Source organism: Aphis gossypii, chromosome 3, assembly GCF_020184175.1.
Source record: "Aphis gossypii isolate Hap1 chromosome 3, ASM2018417v2, whole genome shotgun sequence".
Lineage (NCBI taxonomy): Eukaryota > Metazoa > Arthropoda > Insecta > Hemiptera > Aphididae > Aphis > Aphis gossypii.
This window is the reverse complement of record NC_065532.1, coordinates 11870422-11897991: the sequence shown is the minus strand read 5'-3', so window position 1 is coordinate 11897991 and position 27570 is coordinate 11870422. Positions and strand designations below refer to the sequence as shown.

Below are 27570 nucleotides of genomic sequence, written 5' to 3'. Positions count from 1 at the left end.
CGTAGAAAAAAAGAATATGAAGAAGAAGAAGAAAAAAGGCGTACTACTACTACCGGGTGTCCGAATCGCATAATAATTACAGATTTCGCCACCAGTACCGCATTGGCTACGGCGTCGCGTTACTCATTCATAGTGTGCGTTCGCGCTGTAACACGGAAAGTTCTGAATGTGCGCGCTGGACAAATAAACAGTAAAAAATAAAATAAAAAATATGTGCGATTTATTAGAATTTTTTTACCTTAGTACTTGTTACTAAATAAATAATACAAATTTAATATATTTTTAAAATCTATTCTATTATATTTTTTTATTATTATTATTATAATTTTTTTTTTTTTTTGGATAAAAAATAAATAAAAAAAATATGATTTATTAGCGTTCGCATCATAGCGACTCGAACGCCTCAAAATTACCAAACAAACAAATATTTAATATGTAATTAAATAATCTGTTCTTAAATGCGTTCTACTCGATTGCAAAAATCGGATAACATCTACTTACAAGGCAAATGGCGGTGGGCCGAACAAACTAAACTGGGATTTCCAAAATGTGAGTACACAAAGACAGAACTAATTTTGAATGAAATAATAATTGTTAATTATAATAAGCTAAAAATGAATTAAGTGCTTTAGGGTTAACGGATGAATAGGCACTCTAAACTAAGGTTATTGTTTAACCGTATAATATATTGTTTAATATTTACCATGCAGTACGGAACAATAAAAATAACGTTACCATTTCTCTTACAAAGTATATAGTAAGCACTATAAATTATAATGTATAATAATGTCGAAAACGATGTAATTAGACCAATACGTGGTGATTTAGTTAACGATCATTTTTTCGTTTAAATTTATTATATTTAAAACCAGTAATCCTTGTCGTATACAATATATTATAATTTATTAAATTTATAATATCTCGATTTACTTTCGATTAATCGATTATACTTTTTAACACACAGATGACTTATAGTGACTGTCACAACTTTTACACTAATCACTAATGAGAAACTATGACTGATAGTATAACTTATAAGTTATAAGACATGATAAGATGAAATTAGTAATGCGAATATTGTGTCAAGATTTACCCGTGTAAGAATAATTATGGTAAATACGTCCGGTCATAATATGTATTAGCATAACATTATGACAGAATTATTAAAACAGTATACATAATACTACGTAAAGTCGTTAGGGTGCGGAAGTTAGCATTTGCATGGAGTTAGCGAATGGACCAAAACAAAAAAAGCTAAGTTTTTAACTAAACAGACTAAAAAAAATTAATATAACATTTTATTTTTTAAATTTTGTAATTTTGTTGGAATACCTACATACAGCATACATATCTTAAAACCAATACTCTATATTTTTAAGCTACAGTGCTTATAGATGTTTTAAAAATTCATATTATTATTTTATATTCTCTTCATAAATATTTTAAAATGCTATATAAGTTATGGTCTTAACTATCCGATAACAGAAACTTCTCAGCAAATAGAGAGAATAAGTTATTTTATTTGTACTTAAAATTATGCATAATTTTATTTTTTATTTAATTTTAACAACATTTTGATATTTAAAAATGGAAATTTTCGGTTCCAATATACTATTAAATTAAATACATATTAAATGGACTATAAAAATTATCTTAAAATATATTTAATAGCTGATGAATTGAATGATACACTTGGATACATAATACGTTGATAGGCATACTCGTTAGAACTCATTACAAGATCGTCATGATCGCAATCATAATTTCTATCGTCTCTATAGGTAAGATTAATTAAGCGTCAACAATAATTAGGCTTTTTGCGAATGAACAGTGTCACTTAAATTTATGGTCAAGCTCGCCGAGACATTAACAACGGTGCCAATTTAACTCGAGTAAAGTTTTAACGAGACTAACAACAACAAAATAAAGGGATGTAAACGAATCTGTAATTTTCAATTTTATTATATAATATTATTATCATCACACCTTCAAACGAGATTTTTAGGGCCACTGTTTTACACAGTTATGGAAGAATTTTTTTTCAATAATTTTTATTGAAATCAATTACCACTTAAATGTAAGTATCACGAAATAAAATAATAAGGTCTGACTTGATTAAGCGTGGTTTCGATATTCTCATAAAAAACATGTCGGTGTGCGCTATTAATCTTGAACAACCAAAAAGCATACACTAACATAAAAACAACTGTATGAGGTGGGTAGTATAATATACGTTATACAATCAATTCAACGGAATAATAATATGCCTATTGAACATTTGCCGAGGAGTTGAAATTGGTAGGTACGAAAAAAAGTGCACTGTAAATATATGTTCGCGTGAGCAGATTTATCATGTACCGTATTAGAATAATAATAAAAATAGTAATAAAAAACGTACGCGCATGTCAATAATTCAAGCTTGAAAACATTAATTTACACTCTGCGATCACACGAAGAAAAACGCTGTATATTGTAACTGAAAATATACACTGAACATTCGGAAAAAAAAAAATGTTTTTGTAATTTTTTTTTTTTTATGTTAGCGATTTTTATACATAGGTTCGTACGTATAATAATAATAATAATACACATAGATATATAATACTACTATAAAGGTCACACCAGCACCACCGTCGCTGCCGTCATCGTCGTCGTCGTCGATAGCGTCCGTACACGGTCGAGAGTTGCGAATTTAACGTAAGATGAATGAAACGTTTTCTCTTCGCTGACCTTTCGGAAACTGCGCAAACGAACGATACGCATTTGATATAACATACTTATTATAAGACATAAGTGTACGTCTACTGCTTAATTATTGGCTCCCGCGATGGTCACTTTAGAGAGGATGACTCGACAATGTCTAAGTTTTGAGAATAATTAGTTCGCCATAAATTGAAAACCAACCAGTAAGGTGAAATTTATCAACTTTTATCGATAATGTATATATTACAGAGCTACAGCTACACAAATATGTTATTCGTTTAATGAAATAATTACTAAAGCTGATAGTTGTTACTTGTTTTAAATTTTTAAGTCTATGAGAAGCGATATATTGGTTTTATAGTAAGGTTATTTTCTTTTATTTTACGTCACCTTTAGGAACAGTAAAAATGCGACTTTGAGAGTGATTTTTGGTAGCCAAATACATCTATAGTTGGTGATTTGGGAGGTCAAAAGTAAAAAGTTCTCAATACTTACTTTTAAAATAATCAAAACAATTTTCAACCTTTACCAAACACTAGCATTTTATAGATATGATATAACTTTTAGAGAGTTATGAATCTTATGATACTTTTTATAATATTTGTAGATATTTGAAAATGTCAACATTTTTTTTTCGATTTATACATGAAAACATGTTTTTCTATGCCAAAATGATTAAAATTTTAGTACATCGTTGCTCTTATAAGTTATTTTTACTGAAATTAAAAAAAGAATTAGGCGTTAACCCTCAAATTTTCCCGACATTGGATATTTTTATGTAAGATAATTTTACCATAATAATTTCCCTTTAAACGATATCAAATGTTTTGTATAACACAATAAATATCAATAGTAGAAACTAAAATATTCCATTATTAATAAAATTTTCATTTCCTGTGCACAGTGAAAAGTTTTGAATATTTAAGCTAAAAGATAACTAAAAGTATTTAAGTTTAAGCTATTTATAGGCATTACATTTTCATAAGATAAGTTTTTTTATATAAAATATATATTATATTTATATCTTAAAAATTAAATATAAGATTCTTTATTAAAGTAATTAAAAAATATCAATATACTTCAAATTTGGACAAAATCGCGAAAACTGGAAAATTATCCTTTTTATGGTAAAATAAATGTATTAGTTTTTTTTTTTTATAATAATTTTCTTAAGTACCTTAGAAAAGGTACTTTCTAAGCAACCTAAAAATATTAAGATAAATACGCATATTGTTTATTATAAATATTTGATGTTCAACTTTTTTTTTTTAGTTAACAATTTTAGTTATTTTATTGTAATTCAAAAAATATTAATCATATAGAGACTAATAATTTCATCCATTACGTGCATTATTATTTTCTACATACAATGACATTTAGAATGTATTAGGATAGACGATGAGCTATACAATTTTTTTAAATTTAATACTCATGTTATTTAGGAAGTCATGTGTATATGCCTACAGCAACTACATATATAAATGAGCACGGTACAAAGTTAATCTTTATATATAAAAAAAAACAGCCAGACGGTCAGAGTTTGAATTAAGATTTTTTTACAATGTAAATTATAATTAATAATATCCCTCCCACTGCCCATTTTAACTATTTAACTCTCTACGATATATTTCACGACTCTCGCGCACTTTTCTGCCCGTCTACCCCTCACGTACATACATACATGTATACGTTTATTTACGTGTCCATACGTTCAGGTAATCCTTATCGATTTCGTACCATTCCGCCGTTGACGTCGCGCGTACGTACTCCCACGCGCCCCGTTTGCTCTAGCGTCACACGGTCGGTAAAAAAAAAAGAAAAAAATCATTCCACGCGATCTATACTGCAGTAGTGATGTCTCGTCGACGGCTGTCGAGATCGTATGTTTCTGGCTCGGCGCGATGTACTCACGAAAACGGCGGTGTGCATATCGATATTTCGACTATTCACCGATAATATTCTTTTACCGTCTACGCGGCACGAACGACCGCGGTCGCAACTGTATGCGTTTAACCCATAATAGTAATGTACTCGATACACAGTATGTAATATTATTATCGTGTCGCCCGCCCACCGGAATCCAATGCATCAAAAATACGTCGATTTGTCGTCCCGTATACGAATATAGGCTCGTATTATATAGAAACTCGTAAAAAATGCCTATTATAAGGATGTTTATATTTTTTTATGTTATAAAATATTGGCCACGCGTATATATTTTTAGGTAATCGGTGCGACTGTGTAATAATATCGTAGCTCTCGTCCGTGACCGCCCCGTACACGCACGAATACAATAAAAATATTATGCTTTTTTTACGGAGACGGTTGTCCCTATAGTGCGTTGCGATGGCAATGTGAACGCGCAGAACACACGCGAGTGGGACGACATTTGACTGGCCGTTGACGACCACGGCGGCGGTGGCGTTGTCAAACATAATAATATTGTAAGATAAAAACTGCAATCGATGTCCGACCGTATCATTATAAAGTCCATCACGATTGAGCCTAAATAATATCGTGTTATTATACACTCGGTTTTTATGTTTAGTTAATGATTTAGATGACCCGGGTACGTGGAGGCCGACTGTCTACTTTGTCTACAAACAAATGGAAAATTAAACATATTTTTTTTCTCCATCAATCACTGTATGCGTTTTGCTTGGGCACACTGATTGAGGATATAGAAATCGAGAGTAGGAGTTATGAAATAAACTTGGTTAAACTTTAACTTGGGCATTTCTATGAGTCCGCTCCCACAAAGGTATCAATTTTTCATAGTAATTATAAGCCTAGGATATTAAGTAACCCAATTCGATCGATTAACGTTTTAACATTAATAGTTAATACACATAGAAAAAAATATCTATTTCCTAAATAGCTATAGTTGATTTGATATAAATAATAAATAAATCTCCTTTTTTTTTTCATCATAATACTCATACAACCAAAGTGCGATCGTGGATGTTTGGTTGAAAATATCTTATAATAATTTATACTGTATATGTATTATACTTATACTTATACTTATAATAAGCATGAAATACTTTAGTATTTATTGTAGCAATATCTTAATTTAGGTAAACACTATGCAACTTATAGGTGCTGATATTTATATATATATATTATATATAAATGTGTGTAATAAATTAAACTACTCGGGCACGGAGTGAAGTTAAATATTGACTAATTCTAAAAGATTAATAGATATGGGAATCGAATAAAAAATTTATCATCTAGTTAATAAAATAATAAATAGTTCAACAAATCATAATTATTAAATAAATCTTCAAGTGTTTACCATCAGGTAATTATTATTTTAGACAAAATATCAAATCTTATTGAATATTAATTTGGAACGTAATTAAAATATTATAATCAATTAACTCATATAATAATATGTGATTACGACCAAATAGGTATTTGATAAAGTTGTATAGATAACAATTAAAACTGTATTAATAATCTAATCGAAATTATGTATTGTGTTCTTATGTATTGATTCGAAGCTTATGACTCTTAGCGCTATTATAGACCTTATTATTTTTTTGTTAATGCTAAATTAGCATTTACAATAAATTGAATTGTTCTACAGAAATAAAATACTTGGTTAAATATTTTGGTTGACAAAAAATAATGAATTAGAATTTTTTTGAATTAATGATAATAAAACTAATAATATTTTAAATAGCAAAAAATACATAAAAAAAAAAAAAAAATAATCATTTCATTAATTATCAATATATTGTATTGACAGTTTTCCTTGAATTTGTTCGTGATCAAAGTCAATATAATTATTAAATATTACAGGAGAGTGGCTATGTATCTTAGTGTGTATTTATAGCTAATTATAAATCACTACATTTGAAAATGATTATAAATTGTGTTCAGAGAATCAGAAAATAATCAAAATTTAGATAAAAATTCACCTACTATAAATATGCGCTATTTTGTGATTATCTTATCCCATATACTCCATATTACTGAGAAGTTTGGAAGATGATTCGCTAAAGTACAGCGTATGATAAATTTCCAATGTATTAAGGTGCTGTTTGAAATAATAATTATTACGTTTGTTTTACCAACCCAAAAAATGTTTTTTTTAAAAAAAAAAGCGGCCATTATTGTAAACCCATTAACCTTCGCGCCAATAAATATCTAAAAGCGAATTTGATTCATGCTATGGTATTCTTTCAAATTATGATTTTCAACCAACTTGACAAGTGAAAACGTTATCTAAATTATTATTTTATTACATCTACTGTTTTAAGTTAACCAATAGAGAACATTCAATTAGTGAGTTATATTATAATTAAGTTGAGTTGTGACATATTGTTACATTATATATTTTGTAGTTTTGATATACTTAAAAACTAATGCTCGTAAACTCAGTAGAAGATAAAGGCTCAGTCACCTTTTAAAGATAGTTGAAAACTACTTTGTATACATATTTTATGAGTCAACCTTATTTAATGCAACTTGTTTTCTCTTTGTTACATAGAAAATAAACGCACACATCTTTAGAATTCATTAGCATAAATTGTAGCGTTCATCAACTCAAAATTGGAGTTCATGTTAAATATATATATATATATATATATATTATATATATATATTTCACATGATGATTTTTAAACTTAAAGTATCAACATATAATCAAGTTAAATTGCCTGATGATTTAATTAAGTAGTCACGTATGCTATTTTAGTTATTAACTTGAACAAACGCTAATAGTAATCTCTTAGACGCACACAACAAAAATAGCAAACAAATTAATAAAAACTAGGTAATAAAACATAAAAAAAAATCCCTAACCTAACCTAATAATATATATAACTAATAAGAAGTAGCTCTAGTTTTCTTCATTGTATTTAAAAAAAATTTGAAAAAAACTATTTATAAAAATAGTCAAACTGGTTTATTGACGTAAAATAAATATGTACGTAAGTTTCATAGTAGTAAGAGTCCACTGAGAATACCAACACTTTGTTTCCACTTCATTGAACGCCGAGAAACTATCCTTTACTCCCTAGGGAAGATAAACGACTAATCGAAGATTACACCAGTTTTTCTTTCGATTCAACCGGATATCCGGGGGGAGTAAAACAGGAATTGTAAGTCATTGCACGTCAATTCTAACCATGCCGATATGAAATAACGCTACTATACATTGGCGGGCAAATGAAAAAAAATATTATCGACGTGAAGCAATTATTGTTGTATAATAAAATAGTCGAAGAGACAATAATTTCCCAACGGAATGCAGGCTTACGGGACAATAATATAAATTATTAATAATAATGAGAATTTGAATGGAATAAAATAATATTGGCTTCTCCCAGCTCCATTCATGACCAAACCGTATGACATGTATGCGCGCGCTCACGCAGTGCACACACTGCATATCTACACGACAAAGTCCACAATAAACAACCCTCTACTTCATTGATTTTGCAAAGAAAGATAAAAGCGAAAAAGCCCTAAAGCACTGAAAAATAAACGGAGACCTGGCCGATCGCTCCGTCGTCGACAGCATATATTGTTTGTTTAACGTACAGCCATATGGTTTTTGGATCGTTCGCTTCCCACGGGTCCACCACCGAGCTTTATTGTGATTAGATATTTTTGTACATGTTACAGGGATACAACACAACAGAAGAATATAGTTGGATAACAAAATTTAAAAAATACACGTTTGATCATCTATTATAACGTCTAGTATTGTAAATCCAAATTTGTTTTTAAGAAACATTGCGATTAGCCCTATAAGCTTATATAGAAACAAATATGAAAAAAAAAAATTCTATTTTATTTTCAAAATTATATATAAAAACTAATAGAAAACTATTTTTAATAGGTATATTATTAGTTTAAATTCATACATTAAGATTATTTTTTTGTACTAGATATTTCCGTCTTAAATACAATTTAGAAAAGGTCAGAATGCACCGATAATTTGTTAGTATTCACAAAAAAAAAATATCAAATGTTTTCGTTGATTTTTTAACATACAATATTTATTATCTTGTTTATATATTAAGGTGTTTTGTAAGGCATTGAATATACTAAAATAGCGTATATTGATGTAAATTTATATTTTAATGTTATTTAGGTTTACAAAATGTAAAAGGAAAACATACTTTATTACCATCATTATGAGTACCGAGCAAATACTGTGTTCCAATATTACATTCAACATGTATTTGTGAAAAAAAAAAGTACCTACCTCTATATAGTTTATTATGATGTGCCGCTCATAAAATTATAATTAACATTATAACAATGGCTATTGTCAATATCATCTGGATGCTTCTCATGATGACATATAAATTATTTACTTTTCATCGAGAATCATCTAATAATAAATTTGAAATTATCCTGTCAATATCGACATTTGACATTAACCAATTATTACAGTCAATAAGCAAAATATTTCTTTCAATTTGGACGTCTGAAGTTCACTCAATTTAATGTTGTTTATATTTGCTTTTTAAGCTTACCTACTAATTTATAGATATAGTTCACTCACGAATTACACGAACTACTTTAATAAATAAAACATCAAGAATAAAAAATGAATCTTGGAACAATAAAAACACGTATACATCTTTTAAATAAAATATGCAACGTGTCTATCGTGATTAAAATAAAGTCAATCGTGTTAGGTACCTAATCGTGCATATTTATGTGAATATATTTTTTCCATTGGTAAGAAAATATTTAAAAAAAAAAGACTTGTCAACTCAAGTTAACTTAAGTAAAATTTGTGAGTAAAATACTATTTTCCGACAAATACATATATTTAATCCATCAAAACTAAACCCTATACGTTTATATATTATTTTAAATAAAATTAATTGTATATTTCACTATTATTATATTATTGTATATTATATATTGTATAGCCTTTTAATATCATCACATTTTTTATAAAATCTATAAAGATTCAAATAAAATAGAAAACAAATTTTTTCGAGTTTTAATTTACGTATTACAATGTATATTACACTATTACATTTGAAACAACACATCTGATTAACCCACATCACGTATTTAAAAAATTCCACTTGCATAGTGTCTTTCTCATAAAATGAGTTGGGTAAAAGCCTAATAGTTTACAGGATAAACAAACTTATCCTTTTTGAAATACTCAAGCCAACCCATTTAGCCTCGCAGTATCACACGTTTGACCTATACCTACTCGTATACTGAAATTATTATTTTGAAACAATTTACAAAAAATCGTATTATTTGAGTGAAAATAAATCTTACCCTTACTTTCATGAGCACTAATTATAGGTATAACAACACTATAAAACTACAATTTAACATATTTTTAGTGACCCATTTACAATTACTACACTTAAGGAAATGATTATTTTTCTGAGCAATTTAACTCACTCCAACCAATTAAAGCCTCAGGCAGGTAATGAACATATAAGAGTGTTAGAAGTACTACCAGCCACAATCATTAAAATAAAATAAAAAAAATTATTATTACGCCTTCACACAAAATAAAATACTTTATTTTATACTAAGTTTAAATGTGCTTAATAAAAATTTACAATACACCCAAAAAAAATTATAAATTTTCTTAAGCAAAATTTACATTTTAATTGTATAATGATATTTATTTTTATTTTTTCATCGTGTAATCTAACACTTAAGTTCAGATAAAAATTAATTTGGTTTTATGCAAAATAAATGCGAGTAAACCATAAAAACATTATTATTATTATATCTTTGATATTTATAGAACAATTATTTCTTAATTGTATAATAATTATAAATGAAAATAAATGCAGTACCTAAAAAATGTATTAAAATACTTCAAAAGGTTAATAAAATTTCATTTTTATATAAAATCACACGATTAATATTACAATTTTTGTTATTTTAAATAGTCAAGAATGCTATTTTGAATATAATTGCTACTTCCTTACTGTAAATATATTTTTAAAAAATAACATAAACATCAAACTATATTATCCAAGAATCAGTCAATGTGTATTTTACAATTATAATTAATTTTTATAAACACGTTATAAATAATATTGTATGAAACAAAGTAAGACATTACTCATTTATTATTCGAATAAAAATTTGTTTGAATAATTTTTCAGTTGTTTTATTAAATTGGTTCTACAAATATGTTGATAAAAAAGTATTCAAATTACTATATTATGTTTGAAACTTTTTCAATTAAATTTGTATTCCAATAATTAAAAAAAAAAATCAAATACATTTTTATTCGAATAAATACATATTCTAATAATTCTCTAGATACTATTCCCGAACTTTAAAACTGGACATAATTTATTGGTATTTAAAAAAAACTAAGAAAAGAAACTTACTTAAATAAGTAGGATAGATGGTCAAATAATATATACCAGATACCTACCTATTATGTAGTAATTATTTATTAAATATAATATATGCATTAAATTATTTTCAATACCACTTTGATGATATATATATATATTTTTTAATATTTTATCAAAACGAATAATAAAACCATTTATTATAATTATTTGTATTTTGCATGTAATATAATATTTATCATAATATGTTTAAACCATCATAAATGTTTAATCGATTAATATCAAACACGGTATTTACTTTGTATTCACTTATTATCGTTCAAACTTACTATATTCGTAAGTCGGTATAAGCCAATAATAGAAAAAAAAGAAAAATAATACTATCTTGGGAAATGTCGTTACCCATGTCAACACATTTTACTGACCTACTTCTATGTTTCAAAACGTATTACATTTTAAAAAATATCTAAAATATCACAAGAATCTATAATTTAAATGTTTTCCTCCATCAAATTCCTAAAATAGGTTAGAGATTAACAGTGGTAATTAAACTTCAAAGTGTACAAGGAGTTTAACTAATTCATCTCGAATCATGTTTCGTGGAACGAAATTTTTCAAAAATATGATAGGTAGCTGGGTTTGCTAAACTAAACGAGTCAATTTCATGTGATGATATACTTGCGAATAAAATTTAACGAACCGAGAAATTAATTATTATATGATCATTTACCTTTAGTACTTATAAATGAACAATGTACAGTATGTATGATGTATTGTACGAGCTAATTTTTTTTCTTCTCCCCAGACAAGTATAAAAACCTCTACAGGGTCTCGGTGCTATTACTAAAGCTTCCACGCGCACGTTTAAAGGTTTCACTATTAAAACGCCAATGTCCGTGCCAAAGTAATTCAATGCCCAGGGGATAACGAGGGGCGATAAAATGGTTTGACCATATCATTATTTCGACCTGAATAATAAATTCGTGCAGATGTTAAGTCATATTAGAAAATAAATGTTCAGTGTATCAAGACGCTGATGCTACTAGACAATTTTTGGACACGCGAAAACAAGGAACGAACAATAAATAAATTATTATTGTGCCCGTCTCTAGGGCTTCTCGTTCAAGTTTCTCGTATCTTACAAAGTTTGTTTGGCTTCAACAGATCTTTACAATTTCACAATTTGTCGATTAACAGAGCTAACAAAACGGATTTAAAAGAGTACACCTTTGCGACTACAAAATCCCGTTACCGGAACCGGAAACGGAACAAATGTCAGATGGAAAATAAGAACATGAATTATTAAAATAACCATGAGTGTAATAACAATTGTTATAGTAATGGTAGTGAAATAAGATAATATGTAGTATTTTTCAAATGCTTGATCATTTCTATATTAAACATCAAAATGAATAGTTTTAATGCCCGGATTAAACATATCCAGTATACATAAGCACTATTAAACGGAAATGAATATTTTGTTTTTTGAGTTGAATAATAATATATACTCTCTCTAATGATATTCGATTTATTTAAATATATGAATTGTATTTTTTTGTTATTCTAGTTGGCGCCTTTGGTGCGCTTTGTTGTACAATGTTTAATAATAAAACCTAAATACAAAAAGGAAAGTATTATGTACATGTGTCAAGAAAACAAAATTACTTTTGTTAAAACAAAAAAAAAATTTCTATGTTTGGCATAGTTCTAAAAAGGTTATGCCAAAACCATAAATACAAATAATAAACGCTTTTAACTTTTCCTATAGAGAAACTTTATACAAATGTTGGTAGGAGGTGGTGTATTTCCCAAAGAAAAATACGCAAGTAATTCTTTCATCTATTTAACACAATATACTATAAAATTCTGAATTGTCCTATAATAGTATTATAAAATAAGGCTTTTAAAAGTTATTTATAAATGTATATAATAAAAATGATTCTGATACATATTATCTGAAACAAATATATATGTAAATTGTTATTACTTATTAGTTACTGTAAAGCGAACAATAATAATTAAACGCAATTCCAAATTTACAAATGAGAAATGTTCTTATAGCAATCAGTGTCTTGTTATATAGAGAAGAGGAATTAAATGCGAAAACTTGATTTTGATAGAAAACATTTTGTAAATGGATTTTTTGTTAAATTATATTATTTTTAAATTTAAAATTGTCTTTAGTTAATTGGTAAAAAAATTATGATCAACAATCAATATTCTAGAGACAAATTAGCTAGCAACTACTATAATATTACCTACTTAGTTCTACCTAATAACGATCTTCCAAGGAAAGAAATATTTTTTTTCCTATGAAGCATTTAAACTCAACATACAAAACTGTAAACAACCATCATTATGTACAAAACATAAGCCTATGATAACACAATATTATGTACAAATTGAATCACATTTCATCGTTATGCAGAGATAACTGTTATTAACTTAAATTGTATAAAACTTATACCTATTTATTCGAAAATGGGTTTATTTAAAGAAATTTTGAACCGGTTTTATAGTTTTTACATTAATTTCTATGATATTTTTAGTAAATCAATTCAAAAACCACGTTTTTAATATAGGTACTGGATATAATAAACATTAGTAGGTACTTACAAGTATTATAGTCTGGATCTTTATCCGAGTCGTCTTCAAAATCGAAAATCCAACACTTCATTGATTTTATATGGATTCATTTTTATGAGTTAAATTTTTAATTCAAATTTTAAATTTTGTTTTTTTTTATATGAATCGTTAAATAACCGTAGATTACTATTTAAGACAAAAAATATCATTTCTCATCATTGACAATGACACAACAACACGGTTACCGCGGAATATTATAAAACTACTATTAAATTACAGACATCGATGACCGATGTTACAGAACAGAAAACAATTCACAAAAAAAAATAAACAAACAAGATATCCCGTCGCTACAAACATCAAAATGATGTGGCAACACTGTAAGAATTTAAATCTAATGAAATTAATAATTCCGATAAATCAGACCCGTTTCTGGTAATCGCTTTCTAAGTACAATGATATACTGACATTTGGGTCTCACAAGGTTTTTTGATTATTGTACTTTATTGAGAACTAATTATGAGTCTTGTGGCCAAATTAATAGTAACTTAGTAGAAAAACCCTTGTCGCTCAACATGTCAAATAAACAATATTAATATTAGTTCATCGCAAGCCTTAGAGGTATTTGAAGTTTTTTGAAATCGTTTAAATGATCGTGAGTATTTTGATTATTCTTAACCATTCGATTAAACATTTATAAACTACACGAGTAAAATCAGGCTGACACACGTCGTCGCAATGACGCAATGTTAATTTCGACAACAATTTAATCTAAATTCTCGTGCACCACGCGTTACTGGACAAAGTTTGCGTTGTTTCAACATTGTACAAAAATGGTCGATAATGTAGGGAACTGTATTATATTAAAAAGATATTTTTGACATATCCCAAAGTGTTTAAACATAGTACACGACATTAAAATTTCTAATTATTTTTATTATTTTTATTTTTATTTCTAATTATCTAGGTAAAATAAAACTGGTAATATTAAAGCCATTTCATTTATTGTATAACACAATTTTAAAACTATTTAATTTAGAATTCAGGACATTAATCTATTTTTTTTTTATAAATATACACGATAATGACATTCTACTTAGTACCTAAGACTATCTGAGAATCTTACAAAATTGCCTGCTACCGCTATTAGTGGTAATAAAAAATATATTTTTCTAGTCAGTCTTTTCATTTTTCTGTCCTTTATAATTTATATGATTTCAAAGTTATTTATATCTTGTTAGCTGTATGATGTCTGATGAACAAGTGACCACTATGGTTAAAAATACTAGTCTCCTTTGGAAATTGTTATATGTGTGTGGGTATTTTAAAATGAAAGTTATAAGTTATAACATAATAATATTATGTGTGTTTATATTATTTATTAAAATTTCTTTGGATATAAAGATGTAATAATACTGAGTGATTCATAACATATAATTTCTGCCTTTTATGCTGCTCTAATAATATATTAAGTCACTTTCTGACTCTTTGAATTTATATCATATAAGATACAGCAATTTCATACTGATACAAAACTTAATATTTTCAAATAAGTACTATTATATACCGCGAAAGCAATGATTATTTTGTTATTGCTGATGCGTATTTTAACCAACAATGGAACGAACAGCTTTCAAGTTATTAAACGTTTTATAACAAAGATAATAATTTCTAATAACAGTTTTATATAAAATAGAAAAGTAAATGATATTAAGACTAGTACTTAATACGTATTATACTAACAACAGTTTTTACAACCATAAAAATAAATGGATTGATATAATTTTCAAATTATCATAGTTCCGAATCTTCTAATAAATCTTAAGCACACAAAGTTCAATAAGTCAAAAACTATTCATTTAAATTTCAATTTAAAAACATCGGCGTTTTAAAAACAAAATGTGTTAACAATTTACAGTAAAAAGGGATGGTTTTCTTTTGAACAAAAGAAGTTTGTATTACCACAGGACACTTCTTAAATGACAAAACAAATCTAAGTAATTTAAAATACGTTATAAACATAAAATTTCAAAAATCAGAATCTGAATAAAAGCATAATTAAAAATAAAATTGGCGGTGAGCATGCTTGTTATATAATATTACAGTATAATAATATGTTTAATAAATTAGACAATGGACATCGCCGCCGGGAAGCTCTTCAGGAAATGTTTACATTTTTCTTTCTATTGTAAAATAAAGAAAAGAAAACATCTTTTGGCAATCTTATTAAATATAGTTTTTAATTAACTATCTTTAATTTATTACCAAAAAAATAACTGTAATAGGCTTTATAAAAATAATATATGTATACTTGGTCTACCTATAGCGTGCTAAAAGCGTTTGCGTGACGCCTAAAATCAAACAATATAGGTAGATAATATGGTTTCTGTTGTGATGTAATCCGACAACTATTTTACACCCCTATATCAATATAATATGTTACGGAAACGGATACAAGACCGTGAAAATGCATTCCATTCCGGAGTACTTCTATATAAACATGGGATATCATAATTAAGTAACTATATATGAGGTTATTCTGTATAATTTCATCAAATATATATGACGTGCTTGCTATTATACGATGTTCTTGTGCATATTATACTTTAAACAAGCAATTATACGAATAATGATTTGTAAATATACCTGCGGAATCCATACAAGCAGGGGTTTTTCGTGTCACATTATTGCCCGTAACCAATTTTATTATTTTTTCCTATGATAATATAATAAAATATAGGTACTTATCATTCGATACATCTTTGTTATTACGTTTTTTATGATTTTTTTTTTTTTAATGCTTGTCCTCCTAAAAGTTTGGAGTTTTTACAAATTTGACCCTTCTTTGAATTTTCAACAGTAACCTAATACGAAGCATACAAAATAACAACAACATATCAAGCTGTAAATAAATGTATTCATAAATATTATTATTTTTATGCAACAATTACTTACGGTAGCTTTAACATTTTTAAATTGAACACTGTTGTGTTATTATAATTGCGTATATAATCAATAATCACCCTTACATATTTACAATACATTATTCGGCAGTACTAATAGAATTCTCTTTTGAAAGTTTTACTTTACGATTTCAAAATTAAACATAATTATAGGTATGTAGGATTTAAAATGAGGATTAACTAATGTAAAATGGAAGGGAGGGGGAGTAATATTAATTTAATTATCCCGTATTTTTAGAAGTTAGTAAATCTAACGTAGCCATACAATAATATAAAAATGTACAGGGTATCATATTATACTGTCGTCAAACTTTTATAAATAGGTACCTACTGATAGCGTAATAATGCTATTTCTGTTATTTATGTAGTGTATATTATTTAGTGTCTACATCTTATTATAATTTCAATCAAATATTTCAAGCATTTAAATATTATTATTATTAATTACCATTAGCGTAGATAGTGTTTAGAATAATGTCAGTAACCAGTATAAATAAATATCACATAAATGATAAAGAAATAAACCAAACTAAAAAAAAAAAACAGATCTTTTTTTTAATATTTTTAGATCGTTTTTCTTATATCAGATAACCGAATAAACAAGAAAGAGTGTTACACATTTTATGTTTTAAAATTTTGGATTTTAGTACAGTAATTTTCTTTTATTTGTAAGTAGACCCCTAGCAGCCCTAAGATATTAAGCCACTTTATGTACCTAACGGTTACAATAGAACCGAGCCATTCGTAAAAATAATAACATAATAATATTTTCCCGAACCATCTTCGCTATTGAACTTTCACCATTATTATTACATTGGAAAAAAAAAGAAAAATACAATAACTGTGTACGTGATTAAGAAAAGTTATGCTGTATAAATTGTTTCATACGTTTACGGTTTACACATAAAATATTAAATATTTTATTTTGATGTTCCGCTAAACTCTTCATGCGAGAATAAAACAATATATTATCTAAACAGTAGCGTGATTTGTGTTGTTGGCAACGTACCTAGTATGCAGCATTTGCATTGTGCGATTTTACATTTTTCAATACCCCATATAAATACATAATATATACGTATTACCGACCGTTTCGCGAACAAAATGGTCGTTGTGTTTTTTAAGTTTATTTTGTAGCCCTGGGAAAATGGGAAATTATACCACTTAGCTACATCTAAATAATCTAAATATTATCCAAGGGCAATCTAGACGGTTCCACTTTAAGTCGTAATTTCACGCAAACATATTACAGGAATTAAGCAAGTGGCAGTGTAGTATATTAACAACATACAATTATAATTAACACAGAAAAGTGAAAACGTATATATAGTTTTAGTTTTAGGCAAGCCTGTTAATAAAGAAAAAAAAGTGTTCCCATCCAGTTAATAATATCATGAGACAAAAATTATTTAAAATGTATTTATCTTGTAGTATAAACGAGTTAGGCTTGCAGCCATGTAGGTACTAATATAATTTGAAACGTAGAATAAAGATGTATAAAGTAACGAAGTAAAGATGTACATATATTCAATATGAATGTTGTAGAGAGGTCAAAGGAAAAGTGATTTAAAAAGGTATAGTCTTTGGAGGGTATAGCACTATAGTGGAATGACAAAAACACGAATGACCTCAGAATAAATGGAAAATGTTGGAAAAAGCACACAACAGGTCTAATACCTATTGACTATAAATAAGGTTTCCTGTACACACATATATTATTTATAACTCAATACATTTTGACCATTGCAAAAATAAATGAATAATTTAATATTTACTAATTGTATCGTCAGTTTATTATGTTGATGCCAATGTCTGCCTTATAGGATACAGTTAAATAGCATAAAGCGTATTAATAGATTAAATTAAATTTAGAACTCATTTAAATATTTCTACCGTTTATCAATTATTAGTATCACTGTTAAAAATTTCAATAGTAAATAATAAAATAAAAATATTATTTAACGTCTTAAAAAATGTAAAAAATATTCAAGATATTATATTATTACATTCAGATATTATAAAATACTATATAATATGTTTTAAGATTAAATATGAATAATATAATAGACTAAAACTACAAATGCCTATAGTTATATTACTTAATACTTATCTACAATAGGTTTGGTAAATATTGTTTAGCTTATATAATCGTATTATTTAAAATAAATATATATATACATTATACATATGTATTCCTAAAATAAAATATATATTAGGTAATACTATTTGAATAAATTTAATGAAATTAATAAGAGTAATAAAAAAAAATCAATAAACACGAATATAATATTATATAATATGTACATAATATACTACACTATTATATACTATTATTATATGATATAATAATAATAATACCTAATAATAATATGCGTATACTGCGATAAAGGTCACGGACTCCCAACAGCCAGAAGATAATTCACCGAAAATTACGACAAAGGGTCGTAGATAGGGAAACGGCAAAAGTGGGTCGACTAATAATAGTTTACAGTTTACGTTATGTAAATAAAAGAAATGATTTTTATCACTTTTTAAACAATCGAATGTCTTTAATGATAACAAAATTTAAACATACCAATCACATTGTTCATCTTCATATTAATATTAATTATACTATGTATTATTTATATAATTAAATACACGTCGTGCATTTCATATTTAATGTCCGATGACTACAGAATCTCAGATTTTAAAGCAAATGATTTTTAAAGACAAACAATATGATAGAAAAGAATAATATTGTAATACATATTACATAAATGTATTTCATACAATCATTTTAATAACAAACAAATCAAACATTTTTTTATCAAAAAGTATAGGCTCATTTTTTTTTTTTATTAGCGTTTTAATTTTATAACCTAAGTTCAAATTTAGACAAAACCATGAAAATTTAAAAATTAGTCCGTAAGAAAATTTATAAAATTCTTAATATCTATAACTAAGCCTTGGCAATTTAATACATTGTTATAAATAATTCGCAATATAATTTATTCACACCTTTCTACGGTATCTATGGTCAATATTGATTTATAATATCTTAATGACAATAATATTACGTATATAAAGTATACGTTAATTATAATAATATATAATAAAAGCATTGTTTTGTTTTTCACAAAAATTATTCCTTCATTCTTACTATGAGAAACATTATTTATATTAATATTTTATACTTAGTAATATAAATTTATAATACAATATATCATTAGAAATTTAGGCCGAAAGACCGCCTTAGCTCAGAATCACTCAGAATCAATTATTTAACATTGAATTAAAATTTAACACGTCCGTTTCAGTGATATATACTCAATGGCGAGATACACTCAACATCTACTTCTAGCAAAATCACATGTTTTTGGACATAAATTAAATAAACATTTATTTTCCATTTTTTGTATACTTTTCTAAGATTTATTACTCTGTAAAATTTGAAAATTTAAATTAATATTCAAGATCAATAATGATTTAATTGTATGTATTATATTCTTATATTATATATTAATAAAATCCTATTGTATAAAAATAAATTAAATACGAGATATACAATATTCAAAAATAAACAATAATGAGTAAAAGTTTTTTTTAGTAAATATTTGTATTACCTATATTTGTAAATTATACATTACATGATATAAATTACTACATATTGAAAAATAATCACAATCCTAGGTACGCCAACGATAAACGCCGATATGAAAAAGTGCTATAGTATAGGGTAGTATTTCATAAAATGCAAAATATTTAATATATTCAAATGAATATTGAGTAGGGAGTACTCATATTTTTAAACATCATGACATTCATAATGATAAACCATCGACGATTCAGAAAATAGTTCTAAGACCGAAACTAAATAAATATTATTGTTTACTATAATTTATAAGGACAAGTTTTAGGTTTTTGGTATTTAAAAAAAATATAATGTAAGTAAAGACTTTTTAAGTTGGTTAAAAGAATAAAACATATATTATAATTTATACTTAAAATAATTAAGTGGAATCATTTATATTTTTAATTATAAATTGTACTTAATTGTCTGAACTTAAAATGTATCTCTATCTGTAAATCACATCTTCTAAAGTAAACAAAAACACCAGATTCTTTATAGAACTAAAAAGAAGTTAACACTTTTTTGCAGAATTATATTTAGATAATAAAATACTAAAATAGTTTTTCGATTTATAACTTCAAATTTTAATCGATAAAATATAAAATTAAAATAATGACAACATATTATAAAATATTATTTATTTACTCATAATCTAAATAAAACTTATAAAAATCGTTCGTTTATAAATATTTAATATTTTTTTAATCTACAAAAACGCATTAATTATTTTATATATTAATTTTTGATGAAAAGAAAGAAAAATCATCATTAATCCTGTTAAGTAGCACATAGGGCCGCAATATTCATTATCTTTGAGATAACTTCTTTCGGTCATCACATCATCACATAGTCACACAAAAGGCCAAGGTTGAATCCAAAAGTAATTGGGAGAAGGGTTTAAAATTATGTAACGTATTCTATTCGATCAAAAAAAAAAGTCCCAATGGATCACTATATATTTTCTGTTATTAAATTAATCGAATATTGAACGATTCTCAAATCAAATTCACTCTCATTCTCCTATAATAATGAATTTATTCAGATCTAAGGACATTATATAAGTACACTAAAGGATCATGTTTTCAATGATTTAGATGTTTATATAATTTAAAGCGTGTTTTGGGCAGATACCAACTTTTTTTATTCAATTTAGAAATACTCTTTTTTCCTGTAATTTGTTAATCAAATTAATTTTTGAAATGTATGAAGTATATTAAAATGTAATCCAAACACGTAGCTTTTGAGTCGTCTAACTTTTTTTAACCTTTAGTTGTTATACACATTTTAATGATTCAGAAGCTACTTGTTCAAACTTTGATTTAGATACATTAACATTAAAAAAATATATTAATTTGTTTAACTATTAACAATAAAACATATTCAATTCTTATTAGAAAAAAAAGTTGGTATTGCCATGAGAAACTTCCTAAATGATTAGAAATACGATCTTTAAGTATACTCAATAATTCATTATTAAATAAAATAATAGAGGTGAGCAAGGTTGACAAATCACCGTGTATGTAATTTTTTTCATTAAAAATTATTAATTATTTAAAACAGTTATTTTATTTTAATTTAACAAAATATATGTAAACTGATGACAGCTCACTACTCAGCCCATATTGACGTATAAAGGTTGCAGCTAAGAAAATGTAAGGTTGACAGAGCAGAAACGTTATTAAACGAAATCAATAATGTACCTTTACCTATTGTTGACAAAAAAAAAATAAAAATCGGTTCATCGTCGTGTGACACAGATTTCTCAACATAGTACAATAAAAAATTACGTGAGTGTATGTACTTATTTATAAACATATTGTGAACCCTGTAGAATATTGATGTTTATTTTACAACTTTTCTGGGAATATCTAATGTGATTCTGAATTAAATTGTTATTTTATTACGTTTTTAGATTTAACTCGTTGTATATGATATACCTATATACTAATTTTATAGATTTATTATTTTTATCTAATTATGAATTGCATTAAAAGTAAGTTTCATGTTAACAAATAACAAAAATACATTAAATGGAAATGTTTAACTATCTTTAATATGATTAAATTGTGTTATTAAAATTTAAATATACAATGTAATATAATATATGTAGTTATTATTGACATAGTGATAAATTAAAATAAAATACTAATACTTAAGTATTCAATATTATACTTTGTTATGAACAATATTATTACTTATTAGATAATTTATTATTTTTTCTATACTATTTAATAATTGAATATTGTAATTTTTAATTTAAATAAGTAATAATACTAAAATATGTTAGGATCAAGAGCGCTCACTGGATTTTTCCGGAAAACCCCCACCCCACGATTTTGACCAATCATGTGTATTTTGGTTGGCATTAATTTTAAAATAAGATACATTCGTCAATACTACAAACATGAACAGTTTAAATATCGTTTATTATAAATCATGTTCTACACTATTTGACAAATTTCATAAATAACATAAAAAAATATAAATTTAAATTAATATAGTTAACCAATATTTTTTATTAACTCTTATAATACCCTAATCTTAGGATTAATGAATTGATAAATAGTTGATTTTAGGATTTTCAAGAGTAATTCTTATATTTTATATTCATTTTAGAATAACTAAATTAGAATACAAATATTCAAACGAAAAAGACTAAAATTATGTTTACAAATTAACATTTAAAAAATACTCATAAGCCTGATAATTCAAGCTACATTTCGTGTAAATAAACCATTATAAATTTAATCATAAAGAGAAATATGAATTACTAAAACAATAATCACTTGAATAAAATAAGGTTGAAATGCTCCATTGTTATGTTTTTGCTGACACCGTTACTCCTTTCCAATCTTAATTAACAAACTTAGACATAATGTCCATGTCAAAAATAAGATAACCTAGTCGAAACGTTATCAATAAAACTTTAAAAACATAAAAAATAAGTGTGTATACTAACATTTTAGCTGTAACCTGACATAAAAATTCAAAAGATCATTAAAAAACAAAGAAACAAATAAATTATAATCAAAAACCACATCAGAAATATTTGGAATTGTATTTAAAAACATTATACAAAAGAAAAAAATAATTATTTTTTATTTAAAAGATTCATAGAGTATCCGTAAATGAATCGAAGAAGTTTTAATTTAATATTAATCATAAACTAAATAAAATTAAATCACAAGCCTAATTTTTTTTTTTTAGAATTGTTAGTATTAAAATCATATAAATGTATAATCATGGATATTATAATATTATAGGTATCTATATCCTATAAGTAAAGCTTAAATTGGATATTTGAGGTTATTATAATGATTTAGTTTTATTTTACTAATATTATTTTCAAATCATACATAATAATAAAATATATATAATAGTAAAAACAGAAAGAGAAATAAAAGAACAGCACAGCATCATTTTTAATTATCAATGCATAGATATATTTATATATATTGTATGTGTTTTACAAAAAATACAACGATGATTGATTTCTATATAATATATTAACATTAAATGTAGTATTAGTTATCAATTATGTTTTTTACATTAAAATTTAGAAAGTTAAATAATTTAGGTCCTAAATAGTTTTTCTAAACATTTTTTGTATATTTAATTGTTATGTCATATTCTATGATTTTCGCTTATTGAATTTATAATCCGGCAAAGAAAATTTTTTACAGTAAAAGAAATAAAAATTTTTCATATAAAAGAATTACATGTAAAACATCAAGTTCTATATAAATGTGGATCCACATTTATTTTATTTTTTTGATAAGGCAGGTACAAATCGCTTTATTTTGTTGAATATTTAATGGATTGAGTATATTATCTGTTGTATACTACCCCATTATTCCATACTGACATATATACTGATATAGTGACATATATACTATTCCCATGGAGTCTTATTTTATTTAACCTATATAATTTAAACGTAATTAGGTACCCTTAGTCGAATTATAATGTTGGATATATATACAATATACATATTACATATATTCCATCTTGTATTACAGCCAAATATCAAACCCAAATACTTTATTTCAGTCATTTTACTTATTATAGAATAGCTTGGATTATCTATTTTTTCATAATTACAAACCTTTAAATCATAAAATGAAACATTTGAACAATTATTTATCGAAAACGCTATAAAAATATATTATTTTAATTTATTATTATTATTAAATCGAGTTAATTTATTAAACGATTTAATTTAGAGATTACTGTCCACTAAGTTTCAAGTATTATTTGTAAATATTAAAACAATGTATCATCAGTATAGATAATTAAATTTGCATAACACATTATGCTATTTATCTATACATTATAAAAAATAAATAGTACCGGACTACGATTCTTTGTGGTACACCACAATTTAATTTGCTATTAGCCGCTACTATCTCGTTTATAGTAACTTTCTATCTCTCATAGTTTGAGAAATATTTCAAACTTTCTTTAATAATTCCAAACCCAACCAATTAGGCAATTAAGTAATAACAAAGTTCAGAAAGATTTTATATAGAACAGTGATTAATAATTAATAGGTATACTCGTAGATCGAAAACTCAACAAAAATTATACAATATACAAATAGGTGGTTTTACAAACGCCTATATTAATTTCAAAAGTTTTCAAAGGTTGAACATATACTAATCAATAAAACAGTGAAACAACTATACATATATATAATTATTAAGTATAGGAAGTACCAAATTTTAATTTGTTTAACTCGTGAAGCTAAGAGTTTTTTAATTCGGTAGTTTTTAAAATTTGAAGACACCAAGGAAACTTTTTCAAAACCACAACCCATATAGTGTATTTTAAAACTAAGAGGACAGAGTTATGGTACATGGTTTTTTAAGACTGACTAAAAAAATGTATTCTTAAAATATGAATTTACCATTACAGTACATACTAAAGCATATTAAAGCATTGCGCCAATAATCATAAATTAATAAGAAACATTACTGATATTTTTCAAAAATATTCATATCATAATAATTAATTAATATTATTAACAATATTAACTACAAACGACATACTTATTACTATATAGTTAGAAATATTGATAGGATGAACATAATGGATAAGAGTCTAGACATTTCTACCAAAGCTATAATAGAGAAAAACGATAAATTTCAAATGTATTAGCGAGTAATACTTAAAATTGGTATATAATATTATGTAAATACAATATTTTTTTTTAACAAAAGGACATTTACAATCCGCAATATTTATGTACAAAAAGTAAACTTGATAGCAAAAGATAGCAACACCATAAATAAAAAGAGGAGAGAGGCCACCAGCGTGGAAACCCTCAGACTTGGGGAGAACGTAAATACAAAAATTTGTATTATAATAACGTATACACTATACACGTATATATTATTATAACATACACGCTGTAAACATTGATTTATAGATAAGTTGCTAAAACAACATAATTCCAATGTATATATTATAATATGATTGAATAATAACAAGATGGTTTTGATGGATAAGAACGGAAAGTAAAAACAAATTTTAACAAGCGGGCGAACGAGAATAATGGATAAAAATAACGAGCATTTCTGAGTTGAGATAGTAATTTTTTTTCCTCGCCAGTCAGCCAGGAAGATATTGAAAGCAGTTGAAATTTCAAATTACTATTGAAAAATAAATAAGGATAAGAAATAGACGATCTTGAGCCAAATGGAGAGAAACATGATAATCCAATCCCATGTTTACATTGTATAAAAGTATATAATAATTTATGTACTATAAAAATAAACTCAAATACCCTTCTCAATACCTACCAATCGGGAATTTATTCATACATCTTCAATCTTATTTCAAACGTAACATTGTCATTAAAATATGTACAAAAGCGTATTTCATCGCATTGGTTTATCGATGCACTATAGAAACTATATGGAGCATAAATCACTGGAAACGTATTATTATACTGTTAACGTTTCCTATTACTTATGAATTCGAAAGTCATTGTTAAGCAATTATTTAATGAACGCGTTAACTTGAAAACCCGAATGGAACAAACGGTTTGTCTAAAGGTCGGTTTTTCAGACTCATTATTTCATCGCCATAACAATCATTGGATTACTATCACGGTGGACCACGCTGTATCTAAAGCCGTAGACCAATGAAATAACTCGTTATGTCCTATACTACGGTCAACTAACATACAGCACGTATAGCTTGCGAATTTCAACTTTTAAAAACGTTGGCATTTGTATTCTAAAACGTTTACCGCCGACAAATATCCTCTTTTTTCATTATACCATATGCGCGTTCAATGGTAGCCGAATAACGGAAACGTCAGAAACAACATATAGGTCATAAAAGTATTAGACATTTCTATCTTACCGTAATTCCATTGATCTCGGCGTACAAAGCGAAGCTTAGACCAATTGAACTAAATCATATTGAAAAACGTCGACTCGACTCGTTTAAACCGAACTATAATATTGGACCATTTATATTTGTACGAGAAAATTATCTTTTAGTTAAATAATTGCAGTTAATTCGTATGACAATTAATCATTTATTGATTATTTTATTTTCATATCAATACGCGATATCTTAATTATTACGATACTATTATACGTACCATAGTGTTAAACGCACAGTACAATGACACAAATGCCGAAAAACGACCGTGCGAATATCTATTCTATCGGAGAGTGTACCGAAAACCCATCGAAGCATATTATTATAACACATTATTATGTGATATACAAATAAACAATATGCCCCGTTCATTATCGTTATACCCAGTGCTAAAACGTTGTACATTATAATATAGTGGCGCTTTTGTCCGTCATCCCACCGAATCCAACACCTCGACCGCAATCATATATTATTATTATAACGCTGTTATACCGACCACACAGTATATTATTTAATTCGCGATCTATAATACACGTGTATAGGTACGACACTATGACACAAAGTACACATATTGTACTCGTGTATATACAAATAATGCCGAGCGACTATATTATACGATAATGCACGACCGTGCTTAATATTTATATCATGTTGCGTGACTATTTCCCCAAGGTTTTACATGGATTTTCCAAACCTATACAATACACATACATTATACGGTAAATACAATACATTTTAAATAAGCGCTTGTAAAGGCGTATATGCAATTTTCGCCGTTCCCGTACAAAGAACCTGTAAATAATATAGGCGACTTACCTATACGCATTCTACTCGGCAGCACTCGGCTTGTGCGTATAATACTCGCGGGCAGCAGGCGGGACGGGACGTTTGGTCGGGCTCCGGCAGTAATGTGTGCAGGAGAGGCTCGTTCGATTTTGTCGTTCGAGACTTGTTTTACCGAATATTTTGACGCGCCGGACACGCTGTCTATTGT

The 27570-nt window shown here is 26.4% G+C and overlaps 1 protein-coding gene and 1 pseudogene across 3 annotated transcripts in view; one reads left to right on the top strand and one right to left on the bottom strand.

The window, feature by feature from the left end:
• LOC114125592 (uncharacterized) overlaps positions 1-27570 on the bottom strand; it is a 138259-nt gene that overhangs the window by 67103 nt on the left and 43586 nt on the right. The window lies entirely within an intron of this gene.
• Positions 116-27570, top strand: part of LOC114125602 (uncharacterized) — a 68919-nt pseudogene continuing 41464 nt past the window's right edge.